This window comes from Haliotis rubra, unplaced genomic scaffold, assembly GCF_003918875.1.
Source record: "Haliotis rubra isolate DU_JTF1 unplaced genomic scaffold, ASM391887v1 Scf34, whole genome shotgun sequence".
NCBI lineage: Eukaryota > Metazoa > Mollusca > Gastropoda > Lepetellida > Haliotidae > Haliotis > Haliotis rubra.
In genome coordinates, this window is record NW_025767013.1 from 871,150 (window position 1) to 896,870 (window position 25,721).

General features: G+C 36.7%; 1 protein-coding gene across 1 annotated transcript in view; it reads left to right on the forward strand.

Annotated features, from left to right (window-relative positions):
* LOC124284586 (zwei Ig domain protein zig-8-like) overlaps nucleotides 1-25,721 on the forward strand; it is a 233,665-nt gene that overhangs the window by 111,559 nt on the left and 96,385 nt on the right. Inside the window, exon 3 of the mRNA XM_046720687.1 lies at nucleotides 24,662-24,790. The gene's annotated coding sequence lies outside the window, so the exon portion shown is untranslated. The remainder of the gene's footprint in view (nucleotides 1-24,661; nucleotides 24,791-25,721) is intronic.

The window sequence follows — 25,721 nt, forward strand, 5'->3', positions numbered from 1 at the left end:
TGTCTTGAAAATTTGACAGGAAATATTCAGTCTATTGCAATCAAGTAGAACTGACCATTTCCTTGAGTACATCTCTTTTCATTCTTTCAAGAAAGTTTCCACAACTTGTCTTGAATGTTCTTTTTCCCCTCTTTAATCATTTTATGGGACAGTTTAAAATGTTACATGCTTTTGGCATGCAGGTTTATATAGCTATGTCTGACCTTCCCTTAGTTACGTTACAATAACTCTGACCTTGCTGCTGAATCCACTTCATCATTGATTAGGCTGTTCCTTTCAGGCAATGGTGTGATCCAATTTCCTATCACATTTCAGATCCAGTTTCAATTATTATTGTTGTAGTGCTTATTAATTGATTGTTGATTGATTCATAGTTGTTTTAATGTTTTTTATATTTCTTTTTTGAAATTGCTTAATAATATGATCATTTCATAATTAAGATAGTGTTGCAAATTTGTAAAAAGAAATGTTGCCACAGAGTCTCATTCGCTCTGTTTTAACAGTTGTTGGAAATATTGCTTCCTGAGGACAGGAAACAAAAGATTAGCTGCTAATTAACTAAATTCCATCTGCCATTTATGCCCTTGTAATGCTGAAGTGCAAGGATACTTTTTCGTGTGAGCTAGTCCTGTAAATCATCTTTATGTCTTCCACATGATGCGTTTCACAGACCTGAAGGCTTTACAGTCTTTTATCAAGATAGGTTGTTTCCAACAAGTGTGTACGAGCTCAGTTTGAGCAACAATTCAAGTTAAGTTTCGGAACAAGTAGAATGTAACATATATAAACTATATTATACGTAACTTTTGTATGTGACAGTCGTAAATAAGTTTTATTCTGAGTAGAAGTTTATATTTGGCACTGGTAACAAATACTCACTATTGAAAATGGAAAAAAACACACCAGTCTTTTAACTAGTGATTTTAATTACTATAAGTGAAGAAATCATGTTGAAAATCTTCTGTCCTTTTTTTTTGACATTTGAGAAGGGGCAGGATATAATGGTCATGACAGGAAATGTCGTCTTCTCCAGACCTGCATTGAGCTGAAGAGAAGGAGGGCCTGGGGAAAAGAGTTTGTGCCTTCAGATTATAACACCTCTTGGCACCTAAGGATGGAAAAACTTAATTAGTCCAGTTCATAAATGTCATGACTGTTCGATGGGGTTATAATGGTCTTGAGAAGAAACAAGTCTTCCTGGAATTGGCCTAGAGACCAATATCATAAAACTATCTTAATGGCTGTCTTAATGACTAAAATGTTTTAATGTTTGTGGAACAGGATGCATCTGTCCTGACCTGAAGTATATTGGTACTTGGTGTAGAGGACTTTCTCTGACTTACAGTACTTTGCTACTTGATGCACAAGAATTTCTCTGCCTAAAGTATACTGGTATTTGATGCAAGAAAATGTTCTTGGCCTACAGTACATTGGTGCTGGATGCACAAAACCTTCCTTGGCCTACAGGACATTAGTGCCGGGTGCACAAGACCTTCCTTGGCCTACAGTACATTGGTGCTGGATGCATAAAACCTTCCTTGGCCTACAGGACATTGGTGCCGGATGCACAAGACCTTCCTTGACCTACAGTACATTGGTGCTGGATGCACAAAACCTTCCTTGGCCAACAGGACATTAGTGCCGGATGCACAAGACCTTCCTTGGCCTACAGTACATCGATGCTGGATGCATAAGACCTTCCTTGGCCTACAGTACATTGGTGCTGGATGCAGAAGACCTTCCTTGGCCTACAGTACATTGGTGCTGGATGCAGAAGACCTTCCTTGGCCTACAGTACATTGGTGCTGGATGCAGAAGACCTTCCTTGGCCTACAGTACATTGGTGCTGGATGCACAAAACCTTCCTTGGCCTACAGGACATTGGTACTGGATGCATAAGACCTTCCTTGGCCTACAGTACATTGGTGCCCGATGCACAAGACCTTCCTTGGCCTACAGGACATTGGTGCTGGATGCCTGCAGGAAACAAAATTAACAGGCCTGCAGGATTAACAAAAGTTTTGTTGAAGTACAGTAACCTGGCACTTGATGCACAAGAAGTTCCCAGGCCTGAAGTATACTGGTATCTGACTTTCTCTGATTACTATACATAGGTGCTGGATGCACAAGACTTTCCCTGGCCTGCAGTTCATTGATGCTGGGTGCACAAGACATTCATGCTGTCATGTTTATGGTTCTATACATGAGTAGAGATTGTAGATATCTCCAGACCAAAGCTTACAATACTCTGTTCCATGCTGCCAAAGCATGTGCATGGTTACATAAACATAAGTGAGGTTTACTCATATCACAGTGATGGCTACCAACAATGGGGCTCCCATGTTGTCCCCATAAAATTCTGAAGACCATCAAATCATGCTTTTGGTATGGAGATGCTCCGCTAAGCAGCAGCGTTGACAAGACAAAATAGTGATCATGTGATTAATATAAAAAAGTCCAGTGATAGTTGTCAAAAGAACTTTTTCCTAACAGGAATGAAGGTGTCATTTGTGTAGAGTCATATATACTGTTATCACTGACTAGGAATGATTCCCTTATGAGTAATTACTCCTGAATCAACCATAGATAAACCATAACAATTTCACAACATTTCCGCTTGTGTTTTTTGCCTTAGTTCCCTTTCTTCCCTTTTTTTCTGACAGGAATTTAGAAATATCTCATCCGAACTATCAAACAGTTGCTGTATATGCATTTTAGTGTTTTATTAAAGCACATCAGATTAAGTCTCACAATCTGAAATGTCTATCACACAATTTTTTAGCACCTTGTGTTGGTACAGAGCTCACATCCCATGGACAGATGGAGCCTTTGATCATACGAAACCAAATATGAGATGAAAGACAGATGGAGTGCTAATTGAAACAGTTATACCAATGTTACAGCATAGGGATAAATTCATCACATTTTACTCTGTAAACTTCAAATAAGCACAAGTTCCCACAACAACATCATGATCATTGGGAACTAAGGATAAGGAAAAGTACACCCATGGAAAGTTCGTGAATATAACTCAGATTAACAGAAATTACTGTTATCTAGTTATGTGGTGGAAACGGGTTTTGTTTCTTTCCTGTTTAGAATATCTTATTTCTATGCAGTTTGTTTATTAACCATAGTCACAAAGTAGGATTGGGTATAGACTTTGTTTCCGTTTGGCTGTCCATCAGTGGAAGGATGGTGCTTGATACATTTTAGTATCAGATCCACCTGTGAGGATTCGGGTTAGAATTGGTCTTCAGTAACCCATGCTTGTCATAAGAGGCATCTAACAGGATCAGGTGGTCAGGCTTGCTGACTTGGTTGGTTGACATGTCATTGTATCCTATTTGTGTAGAATGATGTTCATGCTGTTGATCACTGGATTGTCTGGCCTAGACTCGATTATTTACAGACCACCATCATATAGCTGGAATATTGCTGAGTACGGCGTTAAACAACAACCAACTAACTAGTATCAGATCATGAAGTTTATTGTCATGTAATCCTCAGGTTGAATTGGTGACTTGTTGTTTCAGATCTTTTAGCTTTTGGTGCTTCATTTGTTTGCACCAATTTTCAGGGATTGGGATAGAGAACTGTGACAATGGGCCATTTTCAGGAGTATTACCCATTTTCTGAATTAAGAATTGGCCACTGCCCTTGTATCAATAGTAAACTTCAAAATTTTAATGGTCCATTATCTTTTTCTAATGTGCAAAATGGCCCATGGCCCCTGCCTTTCCCAATCCCTGAATGTTTCTTACACCAGTTGGAGACTGCAATTGCACCTGTAGATCAACCAAGCTGTTTGGGTTCTTTTCATGTTGTTGTTTTTCTTTCTTGAATTGATTATGGTTCCCTTGATTTATATATGATTTTCTTCATGTCATCTGGTATAATTGACAGCTTTGGACACATTTGATTACTAAAAACCCTCAAAAGAAAATCTCAGAACAGGATTTGTTTGTATTCTAGTGTTATGGCAAACCAATTAATGTATTAAATGCTGTTTAAATTATGTTCTGTTGCCTGCAAACTAGAAGATTACCTCTCACATGTGAAACTGTAGATATTGAAGCTATTTGGGGATATCACCATCTATATGTGTTTGGTATTGGAATGAGATGGAAATAAATGTCTTGTATTGTGCATAAGGTAGCAAATCACACTGTGTTTCAAGTTATTCCACATTCCACCAGCTCTTTCAGATAGTGTATGAAAGCAAGCCCAGCACTGACATTAGACAGTGACACTATTCATTGCATCTCAAATAAATATTAATAGAACAGTTCCTCTAAATAAACATAACGTGTAATAGTTTTCTGCAAATGAAGTTGAAATGAGCCTTGATTTAGATTGCCAAGCCAGCTGACAGGATGAAAAACAATGAACTTATGCCAGTAGAAAGCCCTGAGTAAGGACTGAAGGATCATCTCAAATTAACTGAATCCCATTCCATGAAGCAATCAAAGTGCTTAGTGATGGTAACTTCCAAACTTCAACATAGACTTCTCATTGCCCTAGAGTTAGGTCACTTTGTAACTTCCAGACTTCAACATAGACTTCTCATTGCCCTAGAGTTAAATCACTTTATAACTTCCAGACTTTAAGATAGGCTAATAATTGCCCTACAGTTACGATAACTTAGTAACTCCAAACTTTAATGTGGACTTATGATTGTCATAGAGTAATGATCACTTCTTAACTTCCTAAATTTAACAAAGGCTTTTGATTGCCCTAGAGTAAAGATCACGTAACTTTCAAACTGCAATGTAGACTCATGTGTGATGTTGGCTCCATCATGATGACGTATTAAATAAATATTGTCATGCAACAATGCTGTCTAGTAAATGAAGCAAAATAGTCTACATTTGTTTTGTATGTAAGTGATTTCCTAGATAAACATTTTGGACTGTAAGTTTTCATTCTTCAATAATGTAGTCTGGTAAGCAAGGTTTCAGATAAGATGGTTTGACAAATATTCCTTGGGTTTTTCCTGAAGTAGACAATTGAGTAGTCATTAAGAAAAAAACAGGGGAAAGGATAGGTCAAGTGCATAGAACCATGCAATTCAGACAGGGCTTCCACATGCTGAAGCCCCCTACATGACGTCACAGGAATGTGGGTTCATTTGAAAGTTATAGTACGGGAAGTACTAGGTCAATATTTGCAGTCGCTCGGTGTAGAATATAAAGAACAAAGGGCTCCATAAATGTGGTCCAGAACCATGATTGCAATTGAACTTGTTACAAGAGATAACAGGTATAAGAGCGCTGTATCAGTTGCTGGTGATAGGACTGAACACAAGTTAAATCAAGTGGAAATACCTGACATTTTACCATCATTTCTGAAAGTTGCTGATAAAGGTTGTGGATTTGGATTGGTAGAATATCATCAAGGATGTTCCAATTCCAACAGCAGAATGTTGATATTTTGTGAGTGTATTTGCTACTGCTATTGCGATGGCATTTGAAGATCTTGCGTGGATCAGAAATGTTTAATACCTGAATGAACAGCTTTACTCAGGTAGACTCTGACATCACATCACTTCTGGATTCAGAATAAGGTATGAAGAAATCTATTTCTTTTCCTTCCACATATGATTGTAAGTTAATTGTGAAAATGAACAATATTTGCTCAATGTCTTGACCTATTTTGTGTTCATTGAAGTTATTATGTCTGTTCATTGACACCACCACTTGAGGTGTTCATCCATACAACCAGCAAGCAAAGTTGTGAGGACCTTTTCTAATCCAGAGTCTGCATGGATGATTGTGTCATCATGCATTGCTGTTGTTGATTGTCCCTGGGCCATTCAGCCACGGATTTGACTTATAGATTAGTTTTACAGGCCATAGCTGGATTGTGATACATTGAAACACTATTACTATCTGAGTATATAAGATTAATATTTACATGTCCAGTGAATGTGGCTGTATTTAGTGACCTAAAGCAGTGTTGCCACTAATGAAAATGTAAGATTTGTCAGTTCAGTCAATTTGAAAAAGGGGCGGTGGGGTAGCCTGGTTGCTAAAGCATTGGCTCATCTTGCCAAAGACCCGGGTTCAATTCCCCACATGGGTACAATATGTGAAGTCCATTTCTGGTGTCCCCTGCTGTGATAATGGTGGAATACTGCTAAAAGCAGAGTAAAACCATACTCACTCACTCAGTTAGAAAAATATGTTGTTGTTTTTTTATAAGAAAAACTTTTAACTGCCCGAAAACCAGTTCGGAAACAGTGAAATGCATAATTGCTTATTTTAGAAAGAAGAGAGTCACCCCCTCAATGTACTCTTTTTATTACTTTCAATTTCCAGAAATCAACAAAAGCAAATGAAAGCAGGTTAAAAAGTCTATTACATGTTCTACCAAAGGAAAACAAATATTTTGTTTGATATCTTAGCACAATCCAAGAAACTACCAATTTTATGGCATATTGGTTGTCACAATTGTGCTGTCATTTCAGCGTTGGGTTAATTAAATCATTGGTGAAATGGATATCAAAAGCAGACAGTGTCTATAGACTTAGTAAAAATGACAGGCTTAATGGAAAGAAACCTAAAGAATATGTTCAAACACTGGAGGTCAATATTCGTAAAAGGTAGACGGCTTGAGTTTCTAGTTTGGGATAAAGGTGACAAGGCGATTATTTTCTGTAGAGAATCCTGACAGACAACTAGCCAATGGGTCCACAGTGATCAATCAGACATATTTGGTTCAATCTCAAGTGAAGTCCCATTCTGAAGGGCCTTTTGCAGTGTAATAATACTTGATTGTAAATGGAAATGTTGGTAACATTGTTTACTTTTCATATCACTTCCCTTTCTGCTTAGTGTTCTTACGTTACTCTAATTGTAGATACAATTAACCCTTTGTATGCTGCTATCTTTAAAAGTTTCTTTGCTTGATTGTAAATGTCTTCAGAGCTCCAGATAAGATTTAGCTCATGTGGGTACTATACCCACTGTATATTTTTGGAGTGGGTAATATGAATGCTGAGTGGGTATTTCATTTTCCGTTACCCACTGCTTTCAAATATGTGCGTATTTCAGTCATATTGCTCACCTAAGTATTATTTCATTGAGTAAGTTTACTAAGCAGGTATGTTTTGCCTTATACCTAATCAAAACCAAGTTAAATATAATGGAAATGATTTCATAAAAAATCACTCATCCTATACTGACAGTACAACACTTGTCCTATACTAACAGTACAACTTGATAGCAATCGATGTCTTTTTCATTACGCAAGCGATTTTTATAAATATATTCCGTACACATTTGTTTTAAACTTTTTGCGTATCTAACATTTTAAATGCGTAATTGGTACGCAACAATTATTTTTCAGTGCGTAATCGGAAATTTTCTATGCATATTTTACCAGGATACGCAGCTTATCTGGTCCTCTGTGTCTTAATCTGACATTGAATTCTTTGAAGTTTGGGTATGTACTTATTAGGAAATTGGCATGAATTTTAAATACATGTTCTAAAATTTGATTCTTTATGAATAGAATATTCTCAGTGTGTGCAGGCAGAATGGTGAACAAAAAGGAACTGCTACAGCCTCATTGAACCTAAGTTAAAAGTACTTCTTTTAAGCATTGTTTGAAAATTTGTGATTGTACATGGAAAGGGTAACCTTGCCAACCATTAATTATTGACATTATTCATGCCATATATGTGATCATATCAAAAGATCTTTTTCATTTCAATAGGAACCATGCTAAAACATTTGATGGAGCAGCACTGTGGGTAAAGATTTTCATTTAGCATCTTTCTTCTCAGTGCTCAAATTACGAAGTTTTGCCTCCTTGACTCGTTAGGGAAGTGGATTGAGCCAAAAGCTTTTTCTAAACATGCCAAACTCTTCTGTGGTGCATTCTGTATGTGGGTACAATGTGTAAGGCCATTTTCATAGCGTCTTGGGTTGTGATGAGGCTGGATAATTATTAACAGTAATACTAGGCTATGCTGTTACTCATTGTATTTATTTGTGTATGAATATGACTGTTTTGCCAGAACATAGTCATCAAAGCAGTATGCTTCTTAGTGATAAGATTTTTAGGTGAAATGTGTTAGTCCAATTGAAAAGAGCTTCTAAATCACAAAATAGTTACTGGTAAAATAATCTAAATTAGATACATGCCCAATTGAGCCACCTTTTCATGACTGTTTCTTCAATTGATGTTAAGCTTAGTGATAATGCAAGACATCATATATGAGCATTAAAAACTACAGTGAATGATTTCCACACACATGAGCCCTGTGCAGAGTTGGGTAAGAATTGGTTTTCAACCCATGCTTGTTGAAACAGTTCATTCTCATGAGATCAAACTGAAAGTAAAGTGACAATAAAAATCAGTTTTTATGAAAATCTCCCTGATGATTTATTGATTCTTTTTTCAAATATTTACTTGGATAACTCTACAGGTCACAATGCGTATTACTAGGTTAATTCAAAACCTACCATATGACCTCACAGGCTCCATTGAGATCAGGGTTAGCAGCCCATGCTTGTTGTAAGAGGTCACTGTATAATCGGATGGTCAGACTTGCTGACGTGGTTGATGCCTGTCATTGTGTCCCAGTTGCATAAATCAATGCTCACGATGTCAATCACTGGATTGTGTGGTTTACATAAAAGATGAATATTGCTGAGTAACACTTTAAACAACAAACAATTAATCAAATATGCATGTATGATGATGGTGCTATTCTTGGCCTCAAGGAACAACTGCTCAAACACAAGTATGCAACTGCTAAATTTTCAAGAGGGTTGCTTGGTAATAAAGAGAGTTATTTGTATTTTAGAGAATTCCATGTCTTGCATAAAAACGACTGCTGAGATTGTTCTGGCCATGGTGGTTTATGTGAAACAACTGGGTGGTATACATTCTGTACAATAATTGGACAGGCTGATAATTGATCCATGGCTGGCAAGGACTTGGCTACATCTTTGCCAAGTGGTTCCTGTTTCCATCATGGTTCGTGTAAAAGCAAAGGAAATGTTGGGTTTAGCCTCTTGATTTGTTGAAGAACCTCCACAGTAATGTTTAAATTTAACTGCTGATATTTTAAACTGTTGGCATTATTTAGATGATTTTTGTACAAGACACAACAACTGTTCTGCTCATTTGGAAGAAGCGAGGTCTACAGGGGAATTGTCACTCTAACAAGTCTTTTATTGTTTCCAGTAATATAGTGTGCAGACTTTCTTTCACAATTTACTTGATGTCTAGCCCTGTTCTTTGAATCTACCAGTTTTTGATAGTAGTATCTATGTTATTTTAATTTATGATAGATTTGTCTACAATTGCTGACATCTGAAGGGATTATGTAAATCCAGCTATGGCCCTTGCAGGAAGCAAATGTACTGTAAGTCCCCATGGTCCCTAGTATGGTAATCTACTTTCATTTGCTGGCTTTCTATAGCCTGTTTTTATATTGTTTTGATTTAATTACTAGTTTTACATATATATTTGTGATATTCTAGTTATTTGTACTCTCCTTTGTTGACAGGTTTTAAAAATTTACCTTTGTTTACTGTGAAATTTCAACTTGTTTTTAGTCACGATATGGCTGAAATATTGCCGATGTGACTTAAAATCTTAACTCACTCACTGGTGAAAGTGTTGAAATAATGAAGTAGTTAGAATTCAAACAAATGTAACAAAGGAAGTACCAGTGACCGTATTAGATTATACGAAGTTTCTTTTTAGGAGAATGACAACTGTACAGATGTTAACAGTCTCTATAGGTACAATCACAAATATAGACTTGAATAGTTAATCACTGTTAATTAAGGGACTTAGCAGTCTGGCTGCAAAGATAGAAGCATGGTAATAGGTTCTGACTGGCGAAATCCCTGAAAATGAGTTGATAAGCTGCATAAATCTTATGACCAAGGCCATATCAATTATACTCAGGGACTGTTTACCCTCCCAAGTGTCTATCCACCTTATCAAAATTTATTGAACATTTCACCCCCATGAAGATTTCGGAAGCTCCCATTGGTTATCTCTGAAAGATAATGAAGACCAATTACTTTCACTGTACTATTCCGTGTATTGGTGAGATTGCATATTGTTCACAGCACATTGAAGGGAAGGACTTACTGCAAATTTGTTTTGGAATTGTCTGTCATCTACAATGAAATTTATAAATTAAATTGTACCTATTTGAAAGTATGCAGATGTTTTTGAGTATTATGGGTTTTGGTTCAACTATGAAATCATGTCCTGTTTGGAGAGACTAGCAGATAATACAGGACTGATATGTATGCATTGTTATGACTGTTGGTAACTCAAATTTGCATTCTATGTACCATACAATTCTTTTTTGTTTGTTAAGTGGATACTTAGTCATATCGGGAAGTCAGATGATTCTGCAAATGTTAGTAAAAATTCTCATTTTAGACATTAAAACTTCCCAATTCATCTTTATGTATTTGAAATAGTGTTAAAGCTTTTGTAGATTATAAGACCGATAAAGAGAAAAAGGCTTTAATACAGGTATTCACTGTAGCATCAAATATTAAGCTGAATGTAACAAAGTAAAAATTGAAAAGCAAAAGCCAAATTTTTGACAAAAGAGTTAGTACTTCCTACCTGTGAAGATCCATGTTAGAATTCATCTTCAGCAACCCATGCTTGTCTTAAGAGGCGACCAACATGATTGGGTGGTCAGGCTCGTGTCCTAATTGTGTAGATCGAAACTCATGACATTAATCATTGGATTGTATGGTCCAGATGTGATTATTTACAGACCGCCATCATATCCCTGAATATTGCTAAGTGTGGTTTTAAACATCAAGCAAAAAAAGTAAAAAAGATGATCTTCTAGTTTGCTTGCCAAGTGCACTCAGTTTAGAATTGCAGACACATCCCTGACCTCCCAGGTAGGGTAGCTGGATTCAAGCTGGAGGAGAATATCTGATATTGTTACTGTCACTGCTGGAGATATCACTGGATATTTAATATGTTTATATATAGGTTAATGTGTTGAACTAAACCCAATTTATTCACCCTCTTGTTTGATCACTTTTATGTCTCAATTTGCACCTGGCGCATTAAAGAGTGATAAGCACCTCATAAATTGAACATGTAGCCTGAATAAATATTGGAAACTTCACCTAAAGTCTTTATGTGACTTGTGGAATGTGACTTTGGCATGTGCTTGGTGCTTATGTGATTGGAAGCAGTTATGTGGAAGTGAAAAAATGATAACAAGCTATTGCCTTGATACAATAGGCCAGTAAATGAATGTACTAATGTATATACATGTTTTTAATTTGGCATGCTGTTTCTGATCACTTTTTGACATGACTTATTATTGTTTCACAATGACATGACTGACTGACTGACTGAGTTTGGTTTTACGCCGCTTTTAGCAATATTCCAGCAATATCACGGCGGGGGACACCAGAAATGGGCTTCACTCATTGTACCCATGCACAATGACATGATATTTATGATAGAACAACGTAAGCAGAACTGTTTCACAGATGACTGAAGAAAAGTGTGTGTTTGACTTTTTTCGCAAGTTTCCAAAACATGTGCCGGTATTGAATCAAGTTACAACAACAGACAAGCCCTGATGCACTAACATGCAGAGAGGCAGTTTGAAATGTTCAGTTTGGCAGGAACAATTTGCTGAGATAGGCATCTGCTCATGAGATACGCCTCTTATCATATAGGAGCTCCGTTTCTCATTAAATGTTATCTGGAAGTATGATATGGTGCCATAATTCCCTGCTGTGGTGGTTATTATATATAATGTCTGGGTGGGCTGGAACTCCAGTTTGGGATCAGCAGTGGGCTAGGGCCTTCTCTGTACTGACATGACCCCATGCCATGAATGAAGCATAACACTTCATTCTTTGATAATTATCCCATATTTGCAGTAGGTTAAAGATTCAGTTCCATCTGGAGTGCCTGTTAGCCAGGTGGTTTGGTTGTCAAGTCACTCCTTCTGGTAGCATGTCATAGGTAGGTATTAATAGCACAACCTCTTGTACCACTCCTGACCTGGAACAACCTTAAGGAGTAACACTTTGCTATTCAGTTGAGTATAGGTGATTTGGGTGCTCAAAGTGGTTGTTTGCCAAACATGCTCTGTCTATTGGAGCTAATTAGTTATCCGTTTATCATTAGGGTGGCTAGTAGACTGAAACTGTATCAGGTATATCTGGCAGAGTTACTTTTAACTTGTTTTCTCACTGTCTGATGTTTGAAACATCAGGTGGCCACAATGAATCCTCATTTGCTGTCTTACTTTAATGCTGAGAGTTGTTTGACAGAGTATTGTAGATTTTAGGATCACAAAGAAACAATGTGACTCACAAGGTGAACACATTGAATTACTTCAGCAGACCTTTGTGCTCAAATGAAGGAGTGAACACTATGTTTCTGAAGTTATGCACATTCTTTAAAGTGAAAGTAATAATATATGTAAACGGCAGATGATTATATCATGTTCAAATACATAACATATTACTTCAGAGAATAGTCTGTGTCAATATCCTGAAACAGATTCCATTGAGAATGAAATGCTTAATAGTAGCGCAATGTGTATGAATGGATGACTGAAAAACAGTGACAAAACCAAGCATTTGACAAAACTGACATTTTTTCCATTGATATGATGCAATAATTTGTTCATGTGAAATCTGATCACAGTTTCTTCTTTCAAGAAAGACACTTTCATGACTGTTACATGTACCCAGACTGTGGCAGCCCTTTAATCCTTACATCCACCATTGTTTAAGGCTTATGACATGTGTAGATATCAAGCTAATTAAGCTTGACTGTTTGATAAGTATAATTCTTGATTTATGGAGATATGATGCTGCTCATGCACTCCCTAGAGGGTATTGATTAGGAACCAGATGGACAAGATGCCATGGATTTCATTGGCAGGTTGGTCTAGAGTGAATTTATAACATACCACATCTTTGTCCATATGCCCTTGGGATTACATGAACTGGATGTATGTATTACCTATTGATACAGGTGGACCTCATGTCATATCTTCATTTGGAACAGGCATCTGCACAGTTCGGGCTTTCATATTTATATTTAAACATCAATAGAACATCCATCTTCAAATGATTTATGAGGATTGTTGCTCTCAATATTCATCCAAAGAGTAGTCAATCATCTATGTGTCTGGAGGTCTGAAAGATCTTTCGAACAGCTTTCTGTGGACACTTTGACATAACTCATGATTTCCAGAATAGGAATACTGAATTTAATTTGCCTCACATTTTCTGAAAAATAAGCTTCTAAAAGGTTGTGCCTTTAATAAACGTGGGATGTCTACATTCAGCTGCAGTATGACAGGAGGCTGGTTCCCAGTGGGTTTGTGTATAGAGCATGTTTTCTGGTGATTTAATGAACTCTCTATATAACTTTATTAACCTATAAAAAGTCTATGAATGAATGGGTGTCACTTGCATGGATGCCTCAAGAGGTCCATCTTTGAACTTTTGACTTGAGACCTAAGTTAGACAAATGCTCTTTATTTGTTTTCTCAAAACTGCTGAGGACAGTTTCACATTTAAACTTTAATTGTCATGGTAAGTTAGTACATTTGAGCTATATCATCTCACATTATCAAGACATTTAGTAATGTAGAATTTTATGAACATAATGAATCATCTTAAGCAGTCCTGGGCATACAATGTTCAACACAGAAATATTCTATTATGACTCATTACATATTTGAAACAATGACAAAGCCAATTGTTGGTATCGATCGACAGGTTGATGTTGTCCATCTTTACAAGGTCAGTTAGGTGGGATGTGAAATAAGCATTCTTCTATGAAAAGTCTTACAATGATTCTGAGATCAGGACATTGAGTCATCCAGGACATTAAGGTCAACTTCAAAAGCAATAGGTATGAGCTGATTCTAGTTGGTAGGTCAGGGGTGTGCTTTTTGTTTGTCAAAGAAAATGTCATTACGGATGGATAGTTAAATTTTCGTACATAAATTCTTTCCTAAATCTTTTGTACAATGCATCCTACTCTGAACTAAATTAGGAAGGGTTATTGAGTATAATCTCACATTGATTGTATCTACCAACAACCAAAAATTGTCACAAGAGTGAAGCTGTCCAAAAAACATGCAGTTTCTTTCTACTGGCCCTTGAGCATTTCCTTATGTTCATTCTTCATGCTGGTATGATTTGTTTCTGATACAGCATATCGCTGAAGGGGCCATAAAATGACATTGAAACACTTGAAATATGACAAAATCAAACATACTTTTTGTCTAAATGTAAATATAAGGATTAAAGATTACCTTTTCTTTAACCACATCCATGCAAATTTTGAGTGATGTTTTGAGTGTATGTAACTGATAAAGGTTTAGCCTAATAGTGGTTAACACATGACCCTATAGAGATTTGTGTTGACTGTCACTTGTTAGTGGAGGGGGGGTAGAACTGGCGGCTTGTATCTATTTGCTCAAGATAAGTCAAGTACACTCAGCGTTTGTTAAAGAGTCGTTAGTCCACTATGGCTTCCTTTCTACTCTTCCCAGGGCTCCAACATACCTTACACATCATACCAAATCCCCATCGAAAAAATGTGCTTGTTCAATTTGTCCTTTATCATGACAAGCTGCTTTTGACTTTTATTAAGTTTTGTATGGATATCTTGGTGGGTAGGATGACAATGAATAAATAACACTGAGTGCTTGTGCTGTTTAGCAGACTGGAGCATGATAAAAGATGTTTAATGTTGACTTGGGCATTGTTTGTCTTGTTCTCTGATATGCTGCAATTTGTGGATACAGGGCAACTGGGTGTAGACAGCTGGAATGAAATGCACAGGAAACATGTCAAATGTTGTTGCGTGGAATTGAGGCATGTGGTAAATTCCGGAGTTTAGAGTCATCATATGGTATATGATGGATAAACCATATAGGAAGTCCCTATTTGAGAGATATAAGAATGTATACTATGGTATTATGTAACACTGTGTTTGTGTTGTGTAGCCATGGCGGAAACTGTACATGTGTTACAAGCAGAATTACCACTGTACCAATGGAATGGACTTTCTGAAATGAATGCTCAGTTGATATATATTACAAATCCATACCACTGCCAAACATTTTAACAGTAAGCTGGAGATCAATGAAAGTTTGTGGGTTGTTTGCATGATTTTTAATGTTAGGACCAATCAGGAAGTTTGTATTTGCAATAGTTTGCTATTGTAAATCACTTTGATTGCATGTTAGACTCGGCTTCATGTGCAGTACAAAAGTACAAAATCTGTACTTTACTGAGAAAGTGTGGTCCCAAATATAACATGTGTTATATGTGACAAGCTCTGTTGACTTCATGAAACAAGCATTGGCTATAGTGTTATACTGTGCCACTCTCTCTATCTCTTTCTACCTCAATCTGTGGGAGAACGTTTTATACTGACAATACAAGCCCATAGGCGTGAAAGGGTACGCTCTTACCACGGTATGGTAAGTATTGTTGTACAAGGCCTTTGGTTCTGTATTTTTCGGTTCAGTATATAAGACATGATCATAATGCAAAATATTGACATCAAGCAAAGAAAGGCATGGATTTTGACAAAATGATTTGATTTCTAGATATTTTAGAAAAGGTTTAAAAAGGTTAATATAATGACGGTTATGAAAACCGAAAAAACTGAATTTTTGGATTGCATTATTGCATACCGAACCGAAGGCAAAATACAGCAGTATACCGTTTCACCCCTACAAGCCCATTACATGTGGGTTGGCAATGGACAACTTACTATGTAGTGTCATCACCCTCACAGTATAAGCAGCTTCTTAAGCCATATCACAGTTAAGCATCTGTATATGGTTCAATTTATGATCATTTGTTTTTTATCAGTGCAATTATATATATTCAGATATGTTTTATCCTAATAGAAGATGGGTATCATAGTTTCTTTTCATGATAAAGTACAAAAGGTTGCTTAGATTCGGCTTTCCAGACTGTTTAAGCTATGCGTACTTATAAAAATGTTCCTTTACAAAACTGCAGACACATGCCCATAAAGATTACCAGAAGGAGGCCCTCAATTAAGCACACCAACATAAAGATAAATTTGATGATGACTATTTAGACATGCTGCAGCAGCTGTGATTACTACAGGGTAAGGGAGGGATCCACACACTCAGAGTATTTGGCTGCACTAATTTGATGTTAAACATGATCAGCTTGTGAAATTGCCAGTATGATGGCAAGTGCGTGAATCAGCAAGAAGGAAAACACTATCGGCTTCAAAAGCTACTCTCGTCTGTGCTGTGATGGAAGGTTGAATGAATCCTGTAATGTATCATAGGGGTGTAGTGGGCTGGGGTGAAATGTACCATACGTTATCCTGCTGTGGAAAATGAGATGATTGAGTTGAGCCATTTGGTAATGTTTGATTTGACAGATGACTTATGCTATATATGTTACACTTGACATTCAGTGTTTTTTGTTCTAAATTGATATCATCTCCAAAGATCATCCATGTGTAAACCTGTCACTGATAGGTGCGAAGTAGCTTGACATGCATTCGTTGTGAACAATATGGAATGAGTGAGTTTCTGAGAATTTCAGTTCCATTTCAAGAAGTATAATGTCATGATTTTCTGTATTAGTATTATGTAAGTATAATAGCAAAGATAGAAAAAGTCAATAAAGAAAATCATATTGCATAAATTGATTCTCTGATCTCCACGAGTGTTTAATTCTATGTATGATGAAAATTTTCTTGCTAGTGTTGTAAAATGTAAGTTTGTAATATTTTTCTTTGTAAAGAACTGACCATATTGATCTTCGCAATCATCCTGAGATTTTGTAAACAAAACAAAACAAAACCAATTATCACAGAAAATACATGGCAGATATAATTCTGTATTGGGATGTTGAAGAAACAATTGAATTTGTTACCACAAAATTACATTGTTGCAAGGTGTATAAGTATTCAGACTCACAGTTTTGCTGAAGAAATATCTGATCTCCATACAAAATCCCAGCTCCAGCCCCAGCCCCAGACCACCCAGAATATGAAATGGTCAGTCCCTTCGGTGACTGATGTTTAAATTGATTAAAATGATTGCAATTCACTAACAGGATTGAAGATGTCTGTACATTTATTATGTTTCATGTATCATACATTAATTAGAAAGTATATTCAATGGCATTGAACATGACCAGCCAGCTTGATGTAGAAAAAACGACACTTGAGTGCAAGTGTTGGCATAGTCTGTCATATATATTCAGAGACTAAGTATTAGTCTAGTGTTGGCACTGTGCTGTGTAGGCAAGATCCCATGAATATTAACTGTATAAAATCCACAATTTTAATGATTAAACTGTTAGAAGCATGTTGTATTGCTTGTGTGGTTGTAAACAACAAACAGAATTGAATTTACATGGTACTGAGTCTGCTTTGTGACCTGTGCTGAATATATATGTCACAGCTAGAAGTATAGTGTATGGGCTGACTGAAAAGTATACTCTTGGAAATGAATAAGGGAACAAATGAAAGTACAAGTGTTCCTTTATTCTTCTCCAGGTTCCTTCACAACGTATGTATTGCACTGTGGGTGAAATTCTGGAAATGAATAAAGGAACACTAGTACCTTCATGTGTTTCCTTTATTCGTTTCCATGAGTATATTTACAGACTATTGTTCCTTCACAGATAGCCCCCATTCAATCCTCACTTGCTGGTGTGGAAAAAAACAGGTATTAATACAAGGAAATTCCTGCACAAATCTTAAATGTAGTATAATGCCAAGTATTATATATTTGTAAGTGGTACAGACCTTTAGATTGACTCATGTCGCACAAAAAATATTGTTTTCTTTAATAGAAGATTAGTCAAAGCTTTGAGATGTAGTTTTTAAAGTTTCTATTTCCTTTCATCTGAAGCTATGACAACAGTGTTAGGAGAAACCATTTGAGCGATAAATCAACATCGTCACTGATGAATGTTTAATGATGAAGTGCAACAACAGCTCTTTGAAAGAGGTGTAACAAAATTTATTCAAGCAGAGAAAATCCTTCCAGCTGGTTAGCACAGACTTTTAAGGGAGGTGTGTACGAGCTTAAATGTTGAATAATATCAGGGCTGTCTTCTTTTAATGATGGGTCCTATTTGTAATTTTGGTAACAGATGCAAGCTGCCTGGACCAATATACCCCTGTCACATTCTTCTCAACTGTACATTCCTTGAGGTGTTTTGGATATTGAATAAAAGCAAAGATGTTTGCATTGGGAGAATCGTTTGGGATGTTTGGGGAGCTTGAGGGGGAAGTCAGGCACAATGCAAGCCAAGAAGCAGAAATCATAGGGCTAAATGAGGCTGAAGAGGGATAGCTGCATGCATTACCATTGGTGCTAGATTGTTGTAGTAAAGAGAAACCTTGAAGGTCACTTGAAGGTAAATAGTTACTTAGAGTGGTTAACTTTATATAATGGGGCCATATTTGGAGCTTGGAATAACTGACGTGTGTATTTTTTTTGGCTTTGGCTTGTGTTTTTCTTTTTTCTTTTCCTTTTTTGCCTTTCTTTTTGCTTGTAAATGTCAGAAAGCCAGCTTTTGACTCGATGCCTGGTTCACTCATATGACCTTATGTTTGTTTATTTATGTGTTTGTTGTTTACTGACTGACCCAGCAGTATTCCAGATATAAGACAGCAGGCTGTAAATAATTGAGTCTGGGCAACCAACCAATGATTAATGTCATAAGCATTGATATACACATTTGGGATACAGTGACATGCAACAAAGTTGCCACTTGCTCCTGTAGGTCACCTCTCACAACAGCACTGGTTGCTGAAAATTGTTTCTATCCCTGATCTTCATGGAGTCTGATAGGTTAAATGGCTTTGAATAATGGTTGTAAATATTTAATAATAGAATCAATAAATCATTAGATAGATTTTGGTAAAAATTGATTTGCATTGTCTTTTCAGAAACATTGTTATATTTCAGAATTTTGTCATAAATATAGATGATAACAGAATGGTAACATATGTTGTTTTATTACTGGTTTATGGATTGTTTGTCAAGTTTTTGAAACAAAGGAATTGATTTTAATGTTTGTAATTTCAGATGTTTTTAATATTTTATCAATAGTTGAGATGTTGATCAATATATGTTGTTAATATTCTTATTCAGTGAGTATATATTCTGCAAATATGTACACAAGCTGTATAAAGTGAGCATTTTATTTGACAATATAACGTAACTTGACAACACAAGAGAATAACCTGATTGTCTGCCAAAACAGATTCCTTTTGGTGTTAAGGACAAAATGGCAGTGACAATAATATGAATAGATTTTTTGTTTCATCTGGTTGTTTGTACAGAGCAAGATATGTAAATATGACCAACACCATATGTGTCAAATGATAGCAGAATTTGTTTATGATTTGTTGATAAAAATATATGGATTTTACCCTTGGTTCACTAATGATAAATCAAATTAATTGGAGTAGGTAGTATTGTGTGACTGATGTATGCAAATGTAGTTTCAGAGTCACAGACCTCCCTTATGGGCTGGTGGCAACAGCTGACGTGTCTACCTTGCATCTGTAAAAAATGTTATTTTTTTATTATGTTCAGTTTGTGAAAGGAACCAATATTTTATGCATGGATGCTTGCTGCTCTGTTGAAACATTTCCATTTTTGTCTGCACTTTTTGTATGACCTGTATGAATGATGCCACCTTTCCGAACATTTAGGAAAAAATTATAAAAAGTATTCCAATTATCTAAGGATCATTCTTGGATGATTCAGGCTCCACACGCTCATCATAGCAGGTAATTCAAACTTTGCGCATCACCGCTTTGACAATAGAATCCCACTTTAACCCCATGAAATCCATCTCTAGTGCTGGTTAAGGTTATTGCCCTTTCATTCAAGATAAAAGAAATAATGCAAGCAAAACAAGCCAATCCTGAGTTTCTCCCCATCACGTATTGGTCACTTATGCCTTTAGTGACGAGGAAGCCATGCATGTCATTTAACACGTGCAGTGTCCATACTGCCAGATGAAATGGAATTGATTAAGGAAGGAAACTAGCAATCACAATTATACCCTAATTGCTACAATTTTATGAACTGCATTAATTAGTATGTTTGAAAACTTAAGTGCAGGAGTGTTTTTTGTTGGAATGATATTGGTGTTGACTCATCAGGAAAATATTGTTCATTACAGCAATTGTTATTTGGAGTTAAATCCTGTCCTAATTCAGATTGGCAACTTTAGCTCACATATCCTTAAACGTTTAACCGGGGAAAGGGGGGGGGGGGAGCCTAGTGGTTGCAGCATTCACATACCGAACACCATCATACATACCTGAAACTATCAGAGATACCCGACACCATCATAATATCCAAATATCACACATACTATATTACCATGACATCCCCCCCACACACACACACACACTATCACAGATACCAACACCATCATAATACCCAAACATCCCATAAACTATATTACCATGACATACCCCACACTATCACAGACAGTTATAATTATCATCAGCATATATACCCTGCACCATCACACATGCATGCCCTTCATTAACCCTTCACCATCACAACCCAGTGACACCTCCTACATTACTAATCCATACCCTGCACCATCACACATGCATGCCCTTCATTAACCCTTCACCATCACAACCCAGTGACACCTCCTACATTACTAATCCATACCCTGCACCATCGCACATGCATGCCCTTCATTAACCCTTCACCATCACAACCCAGTGACACCTCCTACATTACCAATCCATACCCTGCACCATCACACATGCATGCCCTTCATTAACCCTTCACCATCACAACCCAGTGACACCTCCTACATTACCAATCCATACCCTGCACCATCACACATGCATGTCCTTCATTAACCCTTCAGCATCACAACCCAGTGACACCTCCTACATTACCAATCCATACCCTGCACCATCACACATGCATGCCCTTCATTAACCCTTTACCATCACAACCCAGTGACACCTCCTACATTACTAATCCATACCCTTCACCATCACAACCCAGTGACACCTCCTACATTACTAATCCATACCCTGCACCATCACACATTCTCATCACCACGTGATGCAAAAGTGTGTATCCAGTAAGCACAAATGTATAGAATGGACACAAAAGGAAATATATATTGCATCCTTAAGGACCCACTGTAATAGAATTGTGCAAAATTTGTGTAAAGGAATAAGAGGTCCTTGTAATTAATCTGATTATTGATTCAGTACACTATTCCATTTCATTACTTTGCAAGATCACACATCACAAATGCCTACCATTATCAAACATGCACACACATCACACATACCTACCATTATCAACCATGCACACACATCACACATACCTACCATCATCAAACATGATCACACGTCACATCACACATACCTACCATCATCAAACATGCCCAGACATGACAAATACCTACCATCATCAAACATGATCACACGACACATCACACATACCTACCATCATCAAACATGATCACATGCCCAGACACACCTATCATCATCACATAACACCATCATCAATACCTACCATCATCAAACATACCATACCTACATCATCAAACATGATCACACATCACAAATACCTACCATCATCAAACATGATCACACGTGACATCACACATACCTACCATCATCAAACATGATCACACATCACAAATACCTACCATCATCAAACATGATCACACATGACATCACACATACCTACCATCATCAAACATGCCCAGACATCACACATACCTACCATCATCAAACATATCGTGACATCACACATACCTACCATCATCAAACATGCCCAGACATCACACATACCTACCATCATCAAACATGATCACACGTGACATCACACATACCTACCATCATCAAACATGCATCCAGACATCACACATACCTACCATCATCAAACATGATCACACGTGACATCACACATACCTACCATCATCAAACATGCCCAGACATCACACATACCTACCATCATCAAACATAATCACACATCACACATACCTACCATCATCAAACATGCCCACACATCACAAATACCTACCATCATCAAACATGATCACACGTGACATCACACATACCTGCCATCATCAAACATGCCCAGACATCACACATACCTACCATCATCAAACATGATCACTCGTGACATCACACATACCTACCATCATCAAACATGATCACACATCACACATACCTACCATCATCAAACATGATCACACGTCACATCACACATACCTACCATCATCAAACATGATCACACGTCACATCACACATACCTACCATCATCAAACATGATCACATCGACATCACACATACCTACCATCATCAAACATGCCCAGACATCACACATACCTACCATCATCAAACATGCCCAGACATCACACATACCTACCATCATCAAACATGATCACACATCACATCACACATACCCATCATCATCAAACATGCCAACACATCACATCACCCATACCCACCATCATCAAACATGCCCACACATCACATCACACATACCCACCATCATCAAACATGCCAACACATCACATCACACATACCTACCATCATCAAACATGATCACATCACAATACCTACCATCATCAAACATGATCACACATCACACATACCCACCATCATCAAACATGCCCACACATCACATCACACATACCCACACCATCATTTACTCATAAATAACATGAACTGATCATTATATGACCTTTCAGCTATCACAAATAACTTACAGAAGTGTGTTTGTAATTATGAATGTGTTGTGAAGACACTTACTCCACATAAAAAAAAATAATCTGAGTGTATAACAAAGTGAACTTAAACGCAACTTCTCTGAAGAGGCATACAGTTTGTTCTTCACTATTTCTCCAATGATGTATTAACAAAATGACAGTTTTGACAGTAATTTAATTTGATTTTTTGTTAGGAGAATAGAGCTCTACTGTCATGTACTACACACATACTGAAGTGAAAATAAAAATATCAAACTTGTCATCACTTTTTAGTGAACTCAGAATTACTTTTTTAACATTCTAGTGACATCTGAAATTTAAATGTGATGACGTCAGTGAATAACATTTGTCAATGAGTGTGAGTAAGAGAGTTAATGTTTAAAAATATGGTCAGTAAAATCATTGTGGTTTGCATTAAGAATCTTTTAATCTGAAAAATTGTTAGGAATGTTTTCACAATTAGTTTTTGGTCTCAATTAAATTGGTCCATTACTGGCACTGTATTGTGAATAGGACTGTGTAAGCTTGTGTAATCACAGTTAGAGATGAGGTAAGAATGAGAGATGAGAGGTTCTTTGTGTTCTCTGGGAGTGGAATTTGGAGTGATTTTCTTGTGATAGAACTAATTTATATCAGAGAACCTGAATGAAACACCACTCTTAAAAATTTGATAATTTTTCCTAGATAAGAAGAGGAAAAGGTAGAAACCTATAATCCCTCTCTGTCTTTGCCAATCGCCAACAATATTGTATATCTCAGATGTATGCTGTGTCTAATACATCTGTTTACTAAAGATTTAACGATGATACGGGACTCAGGGGGTAAGAATAACATGGTAATACTTCAAACAAACAGTCATTATACACTTATCCTGGCAGTAACAACACATTTCCCAAGATGGATGATATCAAATACATGACCTCTGCAAGTACGACATTTAATTTTCAGTGTTAAGTGTTATGACAGATTTGTTTTACAGCTTTGAGAAACAAATATGCTAAAGTATTATATGAATATGTTGTATGTTCATACAATTTTCTTAAGCTTACAATTGAAAAACATTTGATCTGTTTCTTTAGAAAATACATACACATTATCTGTAATTAATGGTGAAAATATTTATCATACAGTGTACACACATACTGTCATAGACAGCTGAAACTGCTTTCTGTGCTCCAGTGTAGAAGAATGGTGATGTCCTTTAGTATTACAGAAATGATGAACAAGTGTAGTAATATCAAAATAATATCCAGTAAAAGGCCCCTACCTAGCGGTATTGTATTAGTTTCTGTAATTATTCTACAAATGTAAGATTTTAAAATTATCGGGAATCATAATCTGGAAGAATCAGTCATCTACTGTAAACACTATGCCAGGATGCATACCTTCTCCTGATCATACCTGCTATGTCTCAATAGCTCACGATTATCGCTTGCTTACATGTGTTCATCCATGCATCAGGTGGGTCATCTGGTAGAAATAGCCTGGACATCATACCAGGGAAATCTAATTAGTTCATATTTCATAGAACCCTATGATATGCTCAAACTTGAACGTTTTACACTTGCCATGACCATATAGCCACCTTATGGTTTCTCTGATTATCGGAGTTGTAATGACCACGAGCAGTACGCTGTTTAACCCTGCCCAGCATGGTACCCACCCCTTACCAGGTGGGATAATTGATTCCCCTTTCCATGCAAGCAGATGTTGAGGAAAGCTGAAATCCTCCTGGTAGGAAACCTGCTCCGCACTGTCCCAGCCTCGTCTCTCACCAGCCTAGGCTGAGGCTTTATTGATGGTAAATATCATGGCATCATATGACTGATGAATACCCCGCCACTGATAGCTGCACTCCTTCTGACTTTCAGATTAGTAGTTTGGTGGCAGCGATGGGGTTCGTTCTCCCTCTCTCTTCCTTGCTTCAGCCGTTCTGCTTCAGAAGGATTTACTGCACATTGGATGAGGATTATTACCTTTGAATAAGGAACTGCTTGAAGGTAAGATTCTAAGTTTGCTTTAACAAGTGTACGACATGCTATGCATTCATTCAGTATCAGTGTTTAGTCATTTATATGTACTTTATTCTTCGAAGATACAGAACATAACTAACCATTTTTTTTTGCATTAGCAGTGTAAGAATGGTAATATTATGATAGTTCCTTATATCTCATCAGATTTTGTCAAGAAAAATGTATTGAAATGATTATATAGCATAAATTTGAATATGTTGGGTTTGTTTTCAAAGCATGAAGCATATCACAATATATTCTTTCAGAGTAGTATTATATGAATGTATTTTGAAATGTATGAAACATAAGAAAGACAGATCCAATTTTCTTTGCAAGTCTCGTGCATGATTTTATGTCAGTCTTTGTTATATTAGTATTACACCAATACATAATCAGACAGAATAAACAAGAAAATAGCTTTAAGAGGAATATCATGAGAACAACTTTACAGACCAATATACTATGCTGATAATCAGATTGATTTGTGTACTGATTCGTATGTCACAGAATGAAATCTACCTTGCTGAGTCTCATTGGCTTCAATATCACAGTGCATCACAGAAATGATCAATCATTTCACGTTGGTTCTACATATTTGACGTCTGTTTAAGAACTTAATAAATGAGCTGAATGACTGCAACTACTTACGTGCAAATGTGTCTAGTTTGTGTTAATGTGTTATTTTCTGGCTTCGGCGTTGTCTTAGGTTAAGAGAAGACAATTTTAGTGCATTCTTGAAACATTGTCTGTTGTGATATATAACAGATAGTAGTTAACCATGTTTTGACAGACAGTGATCATTGTGAAAACCAAGGTAAATCATGGGGATTCATTTAGGTTGAAGATCCAATGTCCAGTGTGTACTTCTACATTTTAGTGATTGTTTTGTCTTGCATGCAGATTTACCTATAGTGTTCAA